Source organism: Perca fluviatilis, chromosome 18 (assembly GCF_010015445.1).
Source record: "Perca fluviatilis chromosome 18, GENO_Pfluv_1.0, whole genome shotgun sequence".
Taxonomy (NCBI): domain Eukaryota; kingdom Metazoa; phylum Chordata; class Actinopteri; order Perciformes; family Percidae; genus Perca; species Perca fluviatilis.
This window is the reverse complement of record NC_053129.1, coordinates 15,904,524-15,921,522: the sequence shown is the minus strand read 5'-3', so window position 1 is coordinate 15,921,522 and position 16,999 is coordinate 15,904,524. Positions and strand designations below refer to the sequence as shown.

The window sequence follows — 16,999 nt, the reverse complement described above, 5'->3', positions numbered from 1 at the left end:
TTGTACCACAGATGAGACAGATACCAGCACCATTTTGTATTTTAACTTTACTTACTTACTAAAAACTCCCAACAAAAACTTTGTAAAGAAACGCATTTTGAAAAACCAACGAAAGCTGCTGCCTCATCGTTCCCTCTTTAGCCAACAAATGATCACCGGTAGGGTTTTTCTATCTAGCAGCTTGATTGTCTTGTGTCTCTCCCACACAACACACAGCCACTTGTCCCCTGTGTAACACTGTTTAAATAAAGGATTGTTATACTCTGAAAACTGTTGGTCAGCTCATTTCTTCATTCATTCATTGAATTCATCATTTATTGATACAAGTGTGTGTGTGTGTGTGTGTGTGTGTGTGTGTGTGTGTGTGTGTGTGTGTGTGTGTGTGTGTGTGTGTGTGTGTATATATATATATGTATGTGTATATATATGTTTGTATGTATATATGTGTATGTATATATATGTGTGTAAATATACATGTGTATATATGTATGTATGTATATATATGTATATATATGTTATGTATATATATGTATGTGTATATATATATATGTGTGTGTATATATATATATATATATATATATATGTGTGTGTATGTATATGTGTATGTATGTGTGTGTGTATATATATGTATGTATGTATGTATGTATGTATGTGTGTGTGTGTGTGTATATGTTCAAAAAAACTGTACAGTTATACGAAACACTTATTTCCGGTTGACAGATTGTCCTACCACCCTTAAACGAGATAAATACATCTCTAAGAGTATGGAGGACTAAAAATGACAGTGATTTTTTTCTTTCTTTTTTTCTTTTGCAGGCTTTAACATTCATCTTCTTAAGGCATTATGTCTGAGATATTGGTCACATTGCTCTATAGAGATACTCGTGTTGACTGGCAGGACTGCCTGAAACAATCCTACAAGTGTTCATTTCAGCAGATTTTAAGTGTCTCGTGTTTTTTTGTGTGTGTGTGTGTGTGTGTGTGTGTGTGTGTGTGTGTGTGTGTGTGTGTGTGTGTGTGTGTGTGTGTGTGTGTGTGTGCGTGCGTGCGTGTCCTGTCAGGTGTGAGAGTGCGACCCAACACTCCTGCTCTGGTTTGTGCGTCCGCACATCTTCCTGTAGATGGCGCTTCTGTCTTGCGGAAACGCCGAGAGATCAGCCTCAACTGTGGATGAAATAAAAACATCCAGAGCAATGTTTGAAACCGATTAAATGTCTCACGAAATACAAACCACATGGATATAGTCCCAACAACACACTTGTTTTTTGCTAGACTACGTTTGGTAACAGGCAACATGGAAGTATAACCGCTTTAGTTTAAGTATCCTTTGTTTCAGCTGTTTTTCTTGGCTGTCTATATTGCATTCTTGCTAATTAATTTAAACTTTATGAATTAGCTAATTATTTAGGTGGTCGTCTGGTAGGCTATATAAGCAGTCTCCTTTTAGGTCTGCAAAGCCGTTTAAAATCAGTTTAATTACCTAATCAAAAGATAATTTACGCATGCGCAATAGGAATCACTCGACTCGCCCTCCCACCAAAGTCATGGTTACAGCAGTGTGACAGCAGGTAATAAAATGTATACCTTGGTTTAACAATTTTTATATGTAGCGTTAGGTAAATTGAATTTAATAGGAATGGTCCCCACATAAGCTCGAGCTAGCTTTCTTACTTTAATATATTGCACTGATAGCAGCAGACCCACTTTGCTAACATTTGTAAGTTAACGTTAGCATAACACCAACAGCTAAGCTAGCTCTTAGTTTCTAGCCCATTGTTTTTTTTTACTTTTAGAGTTTGCATAGTTTACTAATATGATGTTCATTTCCTGTTGCTGGAATAGGCCTGTTTTATTAGAAACTTGAAAGAATGGCTTCATGTTTTACAAGCTGTAGAGTTGCCCCTGTGGTCTGGCGAAGGTTGGATGTCTCCTCAGAAAAATTCTCCAAAAAAAGGCAACAAGAAGGACTACCACAGTACTGAGTAAGTTTATATTTAATGTGTGGTAGTTAGCTAACAACTTTAGCAACTTTAAACACAAATACTGAACTCTGAAAGTAGTTTCCACGCACACACTGTCTTCATTTACTACCTTGTCCATTGATTCAAGCCCATTCATTCCTATAGAAGCAGTTCATCTTAAAAAAACAGGTCACCAAAGAACAAGTCTGGATTTAAATTGCCAGCTGTTCTTGATGATGACCTCATCAATATTGTAGTCACAATGAACACATATTTTGGGTTATAAAATTGTTGCACACAAACTGTAAACTGACATACTAAGGCCCTGTTTACATGATGACGCTCTCGGGTGAAAACGAAAAAATATTTTATCGGATGTGCCTTTCGTTTATACGGCGACGGCGTTTTTGGGGCTTAAAAACGCAAAAAAGTGAAACCACCCTCCAGAGTGGAAATCTTAAAAACGCTCCACCGTCGCGTTACCGTCTAAAGGGTAAAAACGCAAAAGTCTGAAGACAGAGGTGTGGAGAGAGACGAGAAAAAGGCGTCTGTTGTTACGGAGTAGGCTACAGAAATTATAGGCTCCTGTTAGAATTTCAATGTAATGGCTCAATATTTAAATGATTTCAACAATGTGGATAAGGTTGTTATAGTTCGATGACGATATGTAGGCTATTCATTTGAGCCAGAGCAGGCGACAACGTAACGGATGAAGAGAGAGAGAGAGAGAGAGAGCGAGCGAGCGAGTGGCAGCGGGCAGAGGTCAGCCGTCAGCGGGCAGAGGAGGGTCTGCTTCAGCCTCCTCTGCCCGCTGCCTCTCGCTCTCAAGCAGCGGCTGAAGGGCCGCGAGGCTCAGGGTATTGGTAGTGCTCCCGTGGGTGCTGTGTTGTGGCTTATCACGGTCAATTGTGCCGGTCATCATCAGACAAACATGCAACTCCACCTCCTCGTCTTTCCAGACGAGCTTTTGTTGTTCGCTTCGGCACGTTTTGGTTTCGCGCTACTAAGGAGAGAAGTAGAATTAGTGATGACAAACTGACCGAAGAGCTGGTTATTAACCCGATTCGTGTCACTGAGCCGGGAGAATCGAGTGCCATACGTCAATGAACCGACTCACTCCTGTTTTTTACCTCATTAGCGCCTCCACTGGAGTGGTGGTAGAATCAATCAGGAAATGGGCTACCTCGAGCAGCACGATTCATTGGACCGAAAGAGTTGTTAAGAGAGTAGAGACCGTGCACCCGGCTACTGCCGAGAGTCTGCACTGCCGAGAGTCGAGACCGAATGTAACCGTTAACAACCGCTCGAGTATATAAGCAAACGGTTTGTCTAACGGTTCTCGGCAAGTTTGAGTTATTAACCAAGCCTTGTTTCTGATGCATCTTAGGTGACTGTGTTCGGAAATTCACACATTATTGATTGGGAAGTGCATCACATACAAATACACATGTTATCTTAGTTATGTTAAGTTGAATGTTAGAGAAGTGAATGTTACAGGCTGTCACGAGCAGACCGGGCGGGCACCCGGCTACTGCCGAGACCGGGAGTCGAGACCGAATGTAACCGTTAACAACCGCTCGAGTATATAAGCAAACGGTTTGTCTAACGGTTCTCGGCAAGTTTGAGTTATTAACCAAGCCTTGTTTCTGATGCATCTTAGGTGATTGTGTTCGGAAATTCACACATTATTGATTGGGAAGTGCATCACATACAAATACACATGTTATCTTAGTTATGTTAAGTTGAATGTTAGAGAAGAGAATGTTACAGGCTGTCACGAGCAGACCGGGCGGGCACCCGGCTACTGCCGAGACCGGGAGTAGCCGGGTGCCGCAGCCGCAGGCACGTGAACCGTTGACCGAATCTATAGACTCGGTTCGCCAACCAACAACCGTCCGGTTGAACCGACTCGCGTAAAAGAGCCGGTTGTCACATCAGTAAGTAGAATGAATGTTCTACGCAGGTGGGTGCCTTGGTGGTGTTGTGTGGCAGTGCCACCTAGTCACCTGGAGTGCATACTACATCGAATTTCACACACTTTTGCGTCACCATATGCACGCAGATTTCCCCTCCATAACGCTCGTCTAAACGCAGAATAAAAAGTGATAACGCAACGCCACTTTTGCGTTTTCTCTTCAGATCGTTTCCGTTTCATATGTCCAGTAATAGTGGAAGCGGATGATCAAAGTCTTTGCTGGATGTGTCTTTGTCTGAGTGTGTCTGTATTTTATCAAACCACACACACAGAAGGGCTTCACCTATCAAAACAACCTTGTTATCAGAGCACTCCCACAGATGGAAGAAAAGCGATCTCACACATTCACATATAAGCACATACACAAACCAGGCCAGTATAACTAATTGTTTGAGTGATCAGTAACTTCAAAGTCAAGTTTAGTTTCATGCTAAAAATGTCACTTTGCCAAGTTCAGGTTTTTCGTGGAGCCTATTTTGGATGTTTTTCATTATTTAGAGTGTAGCCTAATTTCGGGGGGAGGGGTGGGCCCAGACCCCAGACATTTTTCTACCTGGGAACGACATCAGCTCTCTGGTATTGTTCAAATGACAATGTTAATATCAGACTCTTACACTGTCAGTTGTCTGCGTGTATTTGCCAATATAATGGTGCACTTTGTTTTATTTGGATGTGGATGTTGAAATGAGAATATTTTCTTGACTTGGCATGGTGTGTAGTAGCTATATAGTGATTGATAGCATGTAATAAAATCTCCCCTTTGGAATACATTTCATTGCAGACATCTTTACAATGTGGTGATGAGTGTATGGATTTATTTATACTATGTGTGGCCCTGGAAAGAAAGAAATCATTCTACAGTACCCATTAGGTACACCGCACCATTGTAAATATAACATAGCAAGAGCATGTGCAAGACATGCAACGTTAATGACATGCCTGCCTACCCTGTCTGAGTTTCCAGCTGAGGTAGATAATCAATTGCAGCAGCAGCAGAGAGACAGACAGGAACAGCAGCAGGCCAAACAGCCAGAGAGGAAGAAAGCTGTCTGTCTCTCTGTCTGTTTGTATGATGGTCTGTCGAAGGAGCAGAGCCAAATCAGCCCAGGGGCCACTCAGCACCTCCATACTGCTCCCACAAGGAACAAAGCCAATGGAGAACAAAGAAAGTCTGCGTTAATGTGATGATATATTACAAATGTTTTAAAAGTTGAACGTCCTTCAACTTTTATGTCACATATAACAGTTGTTTTAATAGCATACAAATGACTCTATTTTAAAGTGAAGCGGAGCCTACCTACATGTTGCGATATAGTGAATGAAAAGGTCAGTAGGGTGGGGGGTAGATCTTTAGAAGTTACTTCAGTAAAATAAACTTACAAGTACAACGTTTTTGTAAGAACATACTGTAGCAAGAGGTTAAAGTGTAGAAAGATCTAGGTCTCATTCTTATTATGTTGATCTGAATAGTGAATAAGTTATGTGAAATCCAGGTAGGAATTGACAAAAATCATCATATTATTCGTTTTCAGTGGCTTAGTTTTAAAGTAAAATGTGGTATAAGACATTTTGATGATTGCATTTTTCTAAGTCCCCTATATCAGCATGCAGTTCAGTCTAGTGAACATCAGTTTGATTTAACTATGTGCTTTTCGATACATGAACATATTGTGACATTGATCTTGAGTAAATATGTTTAAAGTGCCCATAGTATGAAAAAAATCCCTTTTTCTGGGATTTGGGGTGTTATTTTGTGTCTCTGATGTTTCCACACGCATACAAAAAAAACAAATCCATGCTGTTTTGAGTGAGATATGGGTTTCTGAATGTATCCTGCCTTCATTCTCAAGGTGAGCTCGTGAAAATCGGCAGGGCAGTCTACATCATCGGCCGAAACATTTGGTGTGTGCTAACCACTTTAGCTAATACCACATCAGTTAGCTGTTTCTCTAACTTCGGTCAGTACAAGGCAGGATTAGCCGGGAGACTTCTTCTAAACGAGGGCTCACTTCCAACTTTGCGTGGAATACCTCCAGACGAGGGACATGTAAGTAGTTCTGTAGTGTTGTAGCAGTGTTTTGCCATTGAGAACGAGGTGGCTAACCGCTAGCAGCGCTAGCTTCTAGTTAGTAGTTCTTACCTAGCTACTGCGCATGTGCGACTCCTAACAAAGATGGGATAGAAGTGTGATGCCTCACTCTGTAGCTAAAACGGAGAGCTCAACACACAGGGTGAAAAGAGGAGCTGCAGCAATGTGCAGTAAAAATATGGTGTTTTTTGAAAATTAAACCATGTAAACCTATTCTGGTACAACCTCTAAATACAATTATGAACTTGAAAATGAGCATAATATGGGCACTTTAAAATGCTATAGATTTTAACATTTCACCCAGCCCCAAAAATGTTTGAGAACAAAGCACTGTAGTAGTGGTTGTTCTAGTTTGTGCTAATGTCTAAAGTCTAATGTGTCATTTCCTTAATGTTTGAATGCAATAGAAATAGCCCACACAAAATAATTCACTCTGGTACAGGGTCAGAGTATTCTAAAACTAGTACTCACAGGAAACACGGTCTTGATTTATTAAAGGCACAGCAGATAGTATATTTTTTTAGAACATCTACTTACAGTTTTTCAGGATCCTCAAAAGGGCAGGTTTGAATGGATGTAGGTGGAAATGACTTGCAGATGTCTGCTGCTACATAGTTGTCCTGGCAGTTGTCCGTCCGTACTTAAGTCACATAACTTCAAGACTTAAACTTTTTAGAATTCAGTCGGTGTGGTTGTGTCACATCAGGTTTCACTAATCCACAGAATAATTCCTCAGGGAGAAAAGAGGGTCGCTTCAGTCCTGAGGTAAAAGTTGTGATTCTCTCTCTTTCTTTCTTTTTGATCCGTCTCTTTAGCTTTCTTCTCTCCCTGTCTCTCTCATTGGTAGAAATACCACCTCTGTTGTTGTTGATGATGTGAACTTTGTTCTGTTCCAACAGTCAAACCTTGTGAAACCTTGTGATTGCTAAGAAGATTAGCTATAGAGTGTGTGTGTGTGTGTGTGTGTGTGTGTGTGTGTGTGTGTGTGTGTGTGTGTGATGACACAGAGAGTGCAAAGGTCTCAGGTTCAATGATCCAGACATTAGTCGAGGCCCAATGAACACACACAGGCGATCAGATTTCTCACATTTTCATGTTTTGAGGACACCTGCAGTAACTCCCCACACTCCATATCTCGGTACTGTATCTCTCACACACACACACACACACACACACACACACACACACACACACACACACACACACACACACACACACACACACACACACACACACACGAGACACTTAAAATCTGCTGAAATGAACACTTGTAGGATTGTTTCAGGCAGTCCTGCCAGTCAACACGAGTATCTCTATAGAGCAATGTGACCAATATCTCAGACATAATGCCTTAAGAAGATGAATGTTAAAGCCTGCAAAAGAAAGAAAAAAATCACTGTCATTTTTAGTCCTCCATACTCTTAGAGATGTATTTATCTTCGTTATTATTTTTCCTCTCTGATTGGATTAGTTTTCTAATTTCTCTTATCTCCCTCCCTCTTTTCTTCTTGCTATTTTCTCTCTCTCTCTCTCTCTCTCTCTCTCTCTCTCTCTCTCTCTTCCCATCCCGTGGCAGTATTGATTACTTTAAAAACAGAATTGATGGCATCAACCTCAAATTTATTGTTAACCTTGAATTTATGGTTACAACAAAATGGGGAGAAACAAGTTTAATATTTTAATAATATATAATTAATAAGTTTAATATTATGGCTTATATCCAAACTGTAGTGTAACGCCCCCTGTTGGAAGGACACACACATGTCCTTGTTTTTAGTTTGATAAACACATGACTTTAAACGTAGATGACAATATATTTAATGCATGCTGTGTCTATGTAAGGTGGCTTTAACGTGAGTTTTATACATCACCACATATTAAATTTGCAGTGGAAACAAGCTGTAAACACAGCACTAAATATACTTTTAAGTTGACATGGCAAACTTGTTAGCTTATTTTACTCATCCAACAGGCACAGAGCAACAAGTAATCATTTGAAGTTGTGTTTCTGGTGATTCACCTGGTGAATGTAAGTGCAGTATTCACTCTCCTATTAGCTCTGTTTTGGACTCCACCAACTATTGAGGGAAGAATCTGACTCTTCATCTGCTCAACGCTCCACAGTGTTCCACAGCTATTCGCTAACTATGTCTATATATGTATATATGTATTTTAAAAAATAAAGCTCCGTAGAGCTGAGGGGAACTGCCGTCGGGTGCTAGTTCTTGTAGGTTCATCACTATGAGCCACCGTTTCACATTACACATAGTCATTGCATTGCACTTAACATGGCTGTTTGCTTACAGCAGCAACTTTATAAAAAATATCTAAGAAAAATGATAATGTAAAATGTAGTATATAAAATAATTAAAGTAAGGTAATTAAAATCCCCCCATTTTTGTTCATTTTTACTTTAATATCTGAAGGATTTGCAGTTTCACCCTTTCCTATCAACGCAGCCATATTACAGTTTTCTTCGGTTGCTTAAGCACTATTTAGAAATCAGGGACCGGTTTTTTAAAACACTACACACAATTAGCACAACCACACGCCTAATTAGTCACCTGACATTAACACGCTTGCGAACACTATACACTAATTTATAAAAAACATATTTTGTTATACCATATGAACCAGTTCCACGCTGCTGTTGCTTACCTAAAACACTTTTAGCAATTCTACTTCTCAGTGATTAGAGTTCTGTAAATTAAGTACACAGAGAAAGTGCAAATATACAATAAGTTCACCAAACACTGCACAAGACCAATGCTACAGAATCTAATTTTATTTCTCTCCATATACCCAAATCAGTCAACATGTCAACATGTCCCAGTTTTCATACAGCTACTACAGTAGTGTGCATAACACTGTTAGCTCAGCAAACAACAGACAAACAGAAAATACTGTATCCAGTACAGGTTATAATTACAGTAAAAAAAAGATCTGAAAATACAGTACAGAAAATACTAGACTTACCTGCTGTATTTTTATAGTGCTTAAACCTGATTGGTGTGTTTACACTTAAGCAATCACGTGTTTGCGTACCTGATGGCTGTGTTTCACAGATTGGCTCACAGGTGTGGTCATTTGTCAGTGCTTTGGAATTGCAAGGAAGTGACATCATGGTATACTTCTGTGTCTAATGTCTATAAGTGTGTTTAGTAAATCACTGTTATATTACATTACATGTCATTTAGCTGACGCTTATCCAAAGCGACTTACAATTGCTATATATGTCAGAGGTCACACGCCTCTGGAGCAACTAGTGGTTAACTGTTTTGCTCAGGGGTTGATGTATCACAGTGGGAATTGAACCTGGTTCTCCCACACCAAAGGCATTTGTCATATCCACTGCACCATCACACCCCACTGTGTGTATTGTTTTGCAAAAAGTATAAAGCTGACATTGTGCTTATAGTGGTGCACATCTGGGCCAACGTTTTGCTCCTTGAGTGTAAGGTTTTGATAATAGTGTAATAGTTTTGTAACATGGAGATCCATCACAGAACTGGATGTACACCGCTTATGACTGGATTTAAAAAACTACTGATAGAGGTATCTGAAAAGAAGATCATTTTGGTGTGGGTGTAGATAGTTATAAATAAACATGCAAAGAATATCTCAGAAGACAGATAAGTTTCCAATTTTAGGTTACTTTTCTTCAACTCTACCCAGCTGTCAAGCTAATAGGCAAACCACCTTAATGTTACTGTAAGATCAAAATGTTGCTAAAAGTCTCTAGATACTGAAACAGATGTGTTTTCCCCTGCAGTTTTATTTGACCACATCTTAACATTCCAACAAGCTGGCATTAAACTAAAAGCAGGTTGCATTTGCTCTAAACTCCCCGGGAACATCAGGAGACTCTTTTATATTTTCAGCGAACACATCTTTGTTGTCACTTGGAAAAGCAGTAAGTATCCCTGCCCTCGGTGCAATCTGATGCTCGCTCACCCAGATCTGAGCAGCACCAGTACTCTCGTCATGTGGAGGCTCATTTAATACACCATTACTCTTTTCTCAGGGGAGAGAGAGCCGGCTTCAGGTGATAAAATCACCAGCGTGATTTGGCTCTGACGGGTGAGAAGTGCTAGCTAATTGAGTGCTGCTGGCCATTAACATCAATAGAATTGATCAGCTTTGTTGTTTCTCTGATTGATCAAGAGGGAATGGGCTTATTTGTCAGAGAAGTGTATGTGTTTCAGTCTTTTTGTGTGTTCATGTGTCTTGAGTGCTTGTTTTCTGATTGACTGGGCCACAATGGAGCTATTTCTGGAGAATTCACACACACACTGTGTGTGTGTGTGTCTGCTTTATGTTCAAAGAAATAATCTGTTTCGATATTCTTGTGCGTTTGTCCACTCTCTTATTGATCAGTTTGTGGGGGGCTTGTGAGAGAAAGTAAGAAAGGCTTCTAATTTATTGGTTTAATATGATGTTTTTATTATCTATATATTCCAAAATGGCATGTTTAATTAAATCAAAAGAGTGACAAAGTGAAATAGAAAAAAAGAAGAAAAAGAAACACACAAAAGAGACAAACTGTGCAACTGTTCATTATTTATGAAACATGACTGATGAAACATTTAAGTGGCTCTTGTGGAAAGAGGAAATGAAATCTCTTGGAAGATCTCCTCTGAGCAGCCATAACTCTGGCTAAATGTTTCCTCCAGATCAGATTAGACTGCTCCCCTCATGCCCGGGAGGAATTTTGGACCATTTAGCAAGCTTGTCTGGCACGAAATAGAAAAAAAATAGTGTTTGCTTTTTACTTCTTTGCAGCACCAGCGTTTGTGTCAGCCAACCAGTCTCGTTATCTCTCATTTTCTCATGTGTACTGTTGCTGCCAAAGCACTCCTGGATATTAGTAAGAATTGCAGAAAACAGGACCATAGTTGCATTATTTACAGATAAAACTTGTGCAGAACAAAAGGAATCAATAGAAGCAAATGGGATGCTGCGGCACCAGTGTTGTGTTCAGGATAGTGATGGAGAGTTGGGATGTCTTAGGACAGAGTTTGTCCTCAGTATAAATGTCCACACTTTAGGTTCTTTGATCAGGTTTTTATGGTTTTTATCCCATCATACTTTAATGTCAGCCTTCCTGTATTTTTCTTCAGGTGATCATGTTTTTGTTGCCAACGCTCTGAATCTCTCCCTCATCTTTCTGTGTGTCTACTGGCATGGTTACGAGGCAGCATCCACTTTACAAGTGTAGTTGTATTTTTTTTTATGTGCATGTTTTTGTGCGGTCTGATGCGTGGGTGGGTGGTTGTCTGTGGACGCGGTCTGTACTGTGGGAACAGATCCTGTCTCATTGATTGTGCAGTGAAATGAAGCCACCTTAACTCTCTTTCTGTCTCTTTCTCATGATAGCCAGGCCGTCTAATTGGTTGGAAACCAAAGTAAAAACTACTCCTGTCTAACAAGAAAAAGATATTTCCTTTTGGCTTTATCGTGGCTGTAGATTGTTGCACACATACATATCTGTCATAAGATGGGTTCATTCATGACCTGGGTTGTGTTAGACGTTTGTGTGTTTTGATTCATTTTTGTTTGTGATATGTAGCTTCCAAAACCACAAATGCACATTATTGCACAATAAATTTAATCATGTGATAAAAATGTTGTATTTCTGTCTCCCACACAACACTGTTATCTCCTCTCTTCAAAATGTTTTTGTTTTTGTTTTTTTACATTAGGTAAAGTACAAAGTTTCTAACGCAAACTTGCTTTCCATTAGGTACAGAGGACTTCCCACTTTGATTCTCTTTTCTATCTGTACTTGATGAAGAGCCAATTTGGACTCAAAATGTTGTACTTGTCCCAATCTAATAAAGAGAAAAATGTAAAGTGTTGCAAGTCCTTTTGGGAGATAGAAATTGCAGTTACAGTTTTTTGGACTCAGCACATGGACAGGATTGATGTGCATGTTTTCCACACCGATTGTGTAGAAATGTTGCATTTTCCTTTTGCAGACTCCAGCTGCACGTAATTACTGTTTACTTGCAGAGTGCGACAAAATGCTGCAGGGAAGGTTATGGATTTCATCTTTAAAGTGCAAATAAGTTCCATGTTTTGTAGCTTAAGTAATATGTTCACGCTCCTGGCTATGGTTTCAATAAATAGTACAGTAATTTAGTTCCTCTTAAGAATTAAATATTTGTTCATCATTAGACGGTAGTTAAACAGTTGTTGTGTTTTGGTTAGTGTGACGTTATAGTTGTCTGTCTTGTCTATTTCCACCTATTACATTTTTGAGCCGAAACGAGTAGTCGATTAATCGATTAGTCCATCGATCAACAGAAAAGTATTGTATAATTGTTTGTAAATTGAATAATTAGAATCATTTTCTTTTTGGACTGTTGGTCGGACAAAGCAAAACTATTTGAAAATGCCACTTTCGGCCAAGGGAAAAATACTGGGCATTTCACAGTTTTAAAAAAACTAAACTGCCAGATTAATCTATAATGACTAATCATTAGTTGCTGGCCTTTATTCATCCATATATTATATCTGACTGTATAATTCTTCAAATATATACACTTCGTTAAATACATACAGTATAAAAAAATTGTCTAATTGTAATAACTCACATGATATTTTACCTTAAATGACCTCTCTTCTTTACATCTATCTTATCTTTTTATTTGAGCCTGGATCAATTAATTTACATCCAACTATCCATTTTCTAAATACACTTCTCCTAATGTATTTACATCACCTAACTTAATATCTGTTTTCGTAAGAGGAGCCTCTCCTGGTTTAAATCAAGTTCAATTCAAGTTAAATAATTTTTCTCTTGAGTTGTGTGTATGAATCACATGTAATTGAATTCATGCTTTAGCAGCTAAAGTTAAATATTGTTTGTTTCATTGGGTAGGTGTTGCAAATCAATGACCTGTCTGGTTGTAACACATAATACCTTGCTCTATTATCAAATGATAAGGGGAGACACCGCTCTCACCACACAGTTGACAGGAGGCTGCAGATGTTTAGGCACAGACAGACCACAGGGATAACACAGGCTTCTGGAAGGTCTAGGACACATCTGTACAAAAAGAGATTGCTGAAGCGCAGATGTTACAGAGAGCACAGGTCAGATCACGTGTTGCAGTGCCAGGGGCGGATCTAGAAAAATATTTATGGGGTGGCGAGAGGGAGGCAGGAATTTTTGAGGGGTGGCAACATATGTCAGACGTATATATACTGAGGCAGCGTTGCAGGCAGCATTTGTATAAAATTAGGAACTGTCATTGATTAGTTCTAACCATCAGACTGTTAACACACACTAACATTTTAGCCTGGGAGAGTATTTTTAGGTTCATTTGTTTATTTTTTGTTTTATTTATATATTTTTTTATATTTAATCTGAGCAATAGATCTAAAATACATTCTACACAAAATATAAAAACTCATCTCCCCATCTCGTCACACTTTCACACTGACAACTTTCCCTAATTATTCATATTTAAGCTTTGTCATTTGTTGTTCTTATTCATATCTAACTTAGTATACTATGCATCAACAATTTCCATACCGTGTGGACCAGCTTGACAGGAGATCGTTGGCGATGGCCCAGGCACTCTGCTTTCCCTTTCACTGTCTGAGCCCTGCACGTTATCTTGTCTCTCGCTTTCTCCCTCCTCATCTTGGTGATGCTCTCCCTCCATATCTTCACCGCTGTGGTCTTCTCCCACCTCCTCCTGTCCCTGGTCGCGTTTCTGTTGCCCTTTTCTCTCTCCTTCCACCTCTTTTCTCTCTCCTTCCACCTCATCTTCTCCATCTACCTTGCTCACTTGTTCATTTTCTATTTCTCTTGCCTTTCTCTTTGGAGACAAAAACTGAATATGCTACCTTTCCTCTTCATTTCTGTAAGATTCAAAGTAACAATGTTTTCCTTGACAGACGTTGAATCAATATTAGCTTTTGTAGCATACTTTACACAGAACAAACGTCAGACCCTGAGTAACATTGTATAGTTGGCGAAATAACGTTCTTCAACCTGATTTTTATCATCTCAAAATCAGCATCGCAACTATGCTAGCACTGTGCTTTCGTTATAATTTCATTTCTTGATAGATGTTAATCCGTTTTGACCTCTTTCCTCCTGTGTCTCCATTCATCGCGACTCCTGGCTCCCTCGCTTCGCACCACTCAGTTTTCCAAACAAAACAGGCTCTCTCCGCTCTGGCGTCATCTTATGCTGCATTCACTGCAGTCGGACATTGGAGACGCACGCTCGTAAATTGTCAAATTGGCCATAACTTTTACTGTAATTCGTTGCTGCCAATTGGGGTGGCAACAGGGGTGGCAAGGCTTTCTTTTAGGGTGGCAGTTGCCACCCTATGCCACCCCGGTAGATCCGCCCCTGTGCAGTGCATTTACGCTCAGTAGAACATGAAGATGATGTTATAGATGGAGTAATATACTGTAAGGAGACAGCAAATCCAAAGAGAGGGCTTTCCAGCAAATTACAGAATGGAAGAGGTGCGTGCGTGCGTGCGGAGACACATGCTAGGGGTTGGACCCGGAATGTTTTTTTTTTATAATTCTAACTTGTATTGCTTTCATCTTTTGTACAACACAGTATACATTGTTTCACATTGTGAGACATTTCTTGTTGCTTACAATACATGGAACCTGCAACATATGATAATATAAATTACTATCAGGAGACAACATTCATTTATTAGTGTCAGTGTGATATAACTCCAAAAGGGATCCCAAACTGGTTCCTTAAGCCAGTCACAAGAGTTTGGGCCGATTTATCCCCAATTTACCCTACCTGATAATCGCGGGAGAAATGTGGTCCAGGACCTTAAACCTCCCGAACTGTTCGCAACCGCATCGTGTTACATCTTACATCATCACACAATAATCTTAATAATATCCGGTAGTGTGTGATGTGCCATTATTTTCAAATCTTGTAGCGTGTGCATGTTTCACATTAGAGAGAAGAATAGTAGGGCTGCACCATATAAGGAAAATATGCGATATGCGATAACACTGTTGAATATCGCGATAATGATATAACTAAATAAGATATTAAATTAAGATATTAAAGTGTACTCAGTTCTGCATTTCTGCTACTTTCAGTATTCTGCTAAAATACAACAAATTGCTTGTTGAATTAAAAACAAATGTAAGGAAATCATTACCAACATTCTATTATTGAACATATTGAACATTGATTTGAATATAAAAGGCAACTCTAAAAAATAAAGGGTGACATTATTATATTACATTATAAAGTGCAGTTTTCTACTGATATTTTCTTTCAACTAACACAAAAAATCGTTGTCTTTCGCAATATGTCGCAGCCTTTTGCGATATGTATATTGCGCCAGTTGATATTGCGATGGTGATAAAAGTCGGATTTTAAAACTCCTGTAGCCTGAGCCCGGCTTTACTCTTGTTTCTGTTATTATTCATTGTTTATACGAAGCCTTTTTATCACGCTGTTGGCCCATTCTTTTAATGCTGGAGATTGAGTGTTTTCCAGTAGAAGCTAACACGTTAATTGTAATTTTTATCCTAAATGAATGTCTGCCTATTGTTTAGTTTATGTGCCTGGAGGTATTTGTGTGTGTGTCCAGGCTTCAAGAAACCTACTCCAACTTTCTCCCTCTCTCTTGTTTTCCTTCCAGTTGTCATTGCAACCTCTTGGCCTTTTTAGCATAAGTTACATCGGGGGTTGCCGATGATGCTCATTTCCATAGTTACCAGGGCTTTATTAATGAAATTGGGTGCCTCTGGCATTATGCAAGATGTGTGACATTTACCTACAATCACAGACACTCCGCTGTGCATTCCCTAAGATATTGGTGGTGTTTGTGCGCACAAAGGAGAGCTTGGCGGGGGGGAGGGTGAGCTGTCAGTGGATTCACTCTCTGTCTGTGTAGAAGCCTCTGGCATAGGAATTGATTTATAGTTCAGGGTGGGATTTAACATGTTGATTGTTGTACTGCCATTACCTAATTTTACATTATATATATTCTAAGTAATTGTTTTTGTACATTAGTGTATCCCTTTTCTCTTGCATCATTCTCTTAAATGTCGGAGGCATACAACCCCAAGCACTTTTTCTAGTTTTCTTGTTGTCAAGCCATCAAACTACATGACAGAAAGTATATATATTTCAGCACTTAACAGATGCCGATATACATATCTGTTGATCTCTGCAGTAATTAAGTAGCTCACTGAGAAAAATCTGACTACTACTGGTCAAGGTCACCTTGGTAAATACTTCTTTACAGTTCAGTCTTTGATCTCCTTGTATGTAGACTGCTGTAGCTTTGCTCTTTTTTTATTCCGGCATTGATCAAAAGTCTCTCTTATCCCAAACGTTTTTAATTTTCTAACAGCAAGAGCTTGAAGTGCTGCAAACGGATACAATCACACCTCCCCAAGTTTCTTAGCACCTTTTCGCCTGTTTACATGCTAGTGTAGTGTGTAGTGAACAGAACGACTGAATCTCTATGACAAGTAGGTTTTTTTTGTACCTGTTGCTGTCAAGGTCTGTAGTATCCATTGGCTCTCTTTCTTAAAATCTCACTTTTCACACTAAACTGTATTTACTCTTGTCTAGGCTGCTGTATCTGCCTATTTTCTGTAGAGCATAAATAAGGAAAGAGCAGAGGCCAGGAGAGCAACAAAATGGAAAAGAACATTGAGGAGAGTGAGCGGTCTGACAAAGGCAAGCAGTGAGAGCAGAGTGACAGAAAGCAGAAAATCTGTCAGTTTATCGCAGATTGAGTTTTTCCTCCCAACATGCACTCACACATACATAACAGTACATAATGTCCATTACTGCTCTGCTGGCAGACATCCACGTCCTGATACTTGAACATAAAACAGGCATGAAAGACAGGGACAAAAGACGTTAGCAAAATGTCCACAATTTAGCAATCATTTACACTGTAAAATTAGTACAGTATGCACAGCTTCAGTTTTGTTGTTGTTTCACTACTG

General features: G+C 39.3%; 1 protein-coding gene and 1 long non-coding RNA gene across 2 annotated transcripts in view; one reads left to right on the top strand and one right to left on the bottom strand.

The window, feature by feature from the left end:
- Positions 1–608: 608 nt before the first annotated feature.
- On the bottom strand, positions 609–6,937 carry LOC120546249. The gene is made up of 3 exons (XR_005636843.1): positions 6,563–6,937; positions 4,884–5,065; positions 609–1,164 (listed from the first exon to the last, which is right to left on the bottom strand). It is a non-coding gene; the product is annotated as an uncharacterized LOC120546249 (long non-coding RNA).
- tmem244 (transmembrane protein 244) overlaps positions 1,883–16,999 on the top strand; it is a 78,495-nt gene continuing 63,378 nt past the window's right edge. The window contains exon 1 of the mRNA XM_039781052.1: positions 1,883–1,982. The gene's annotated coding sequence lies outside the window, so the exon portion shown is untranslated. The remainder of the gene's footprint in view (positions 1,983–16,999) is intronic.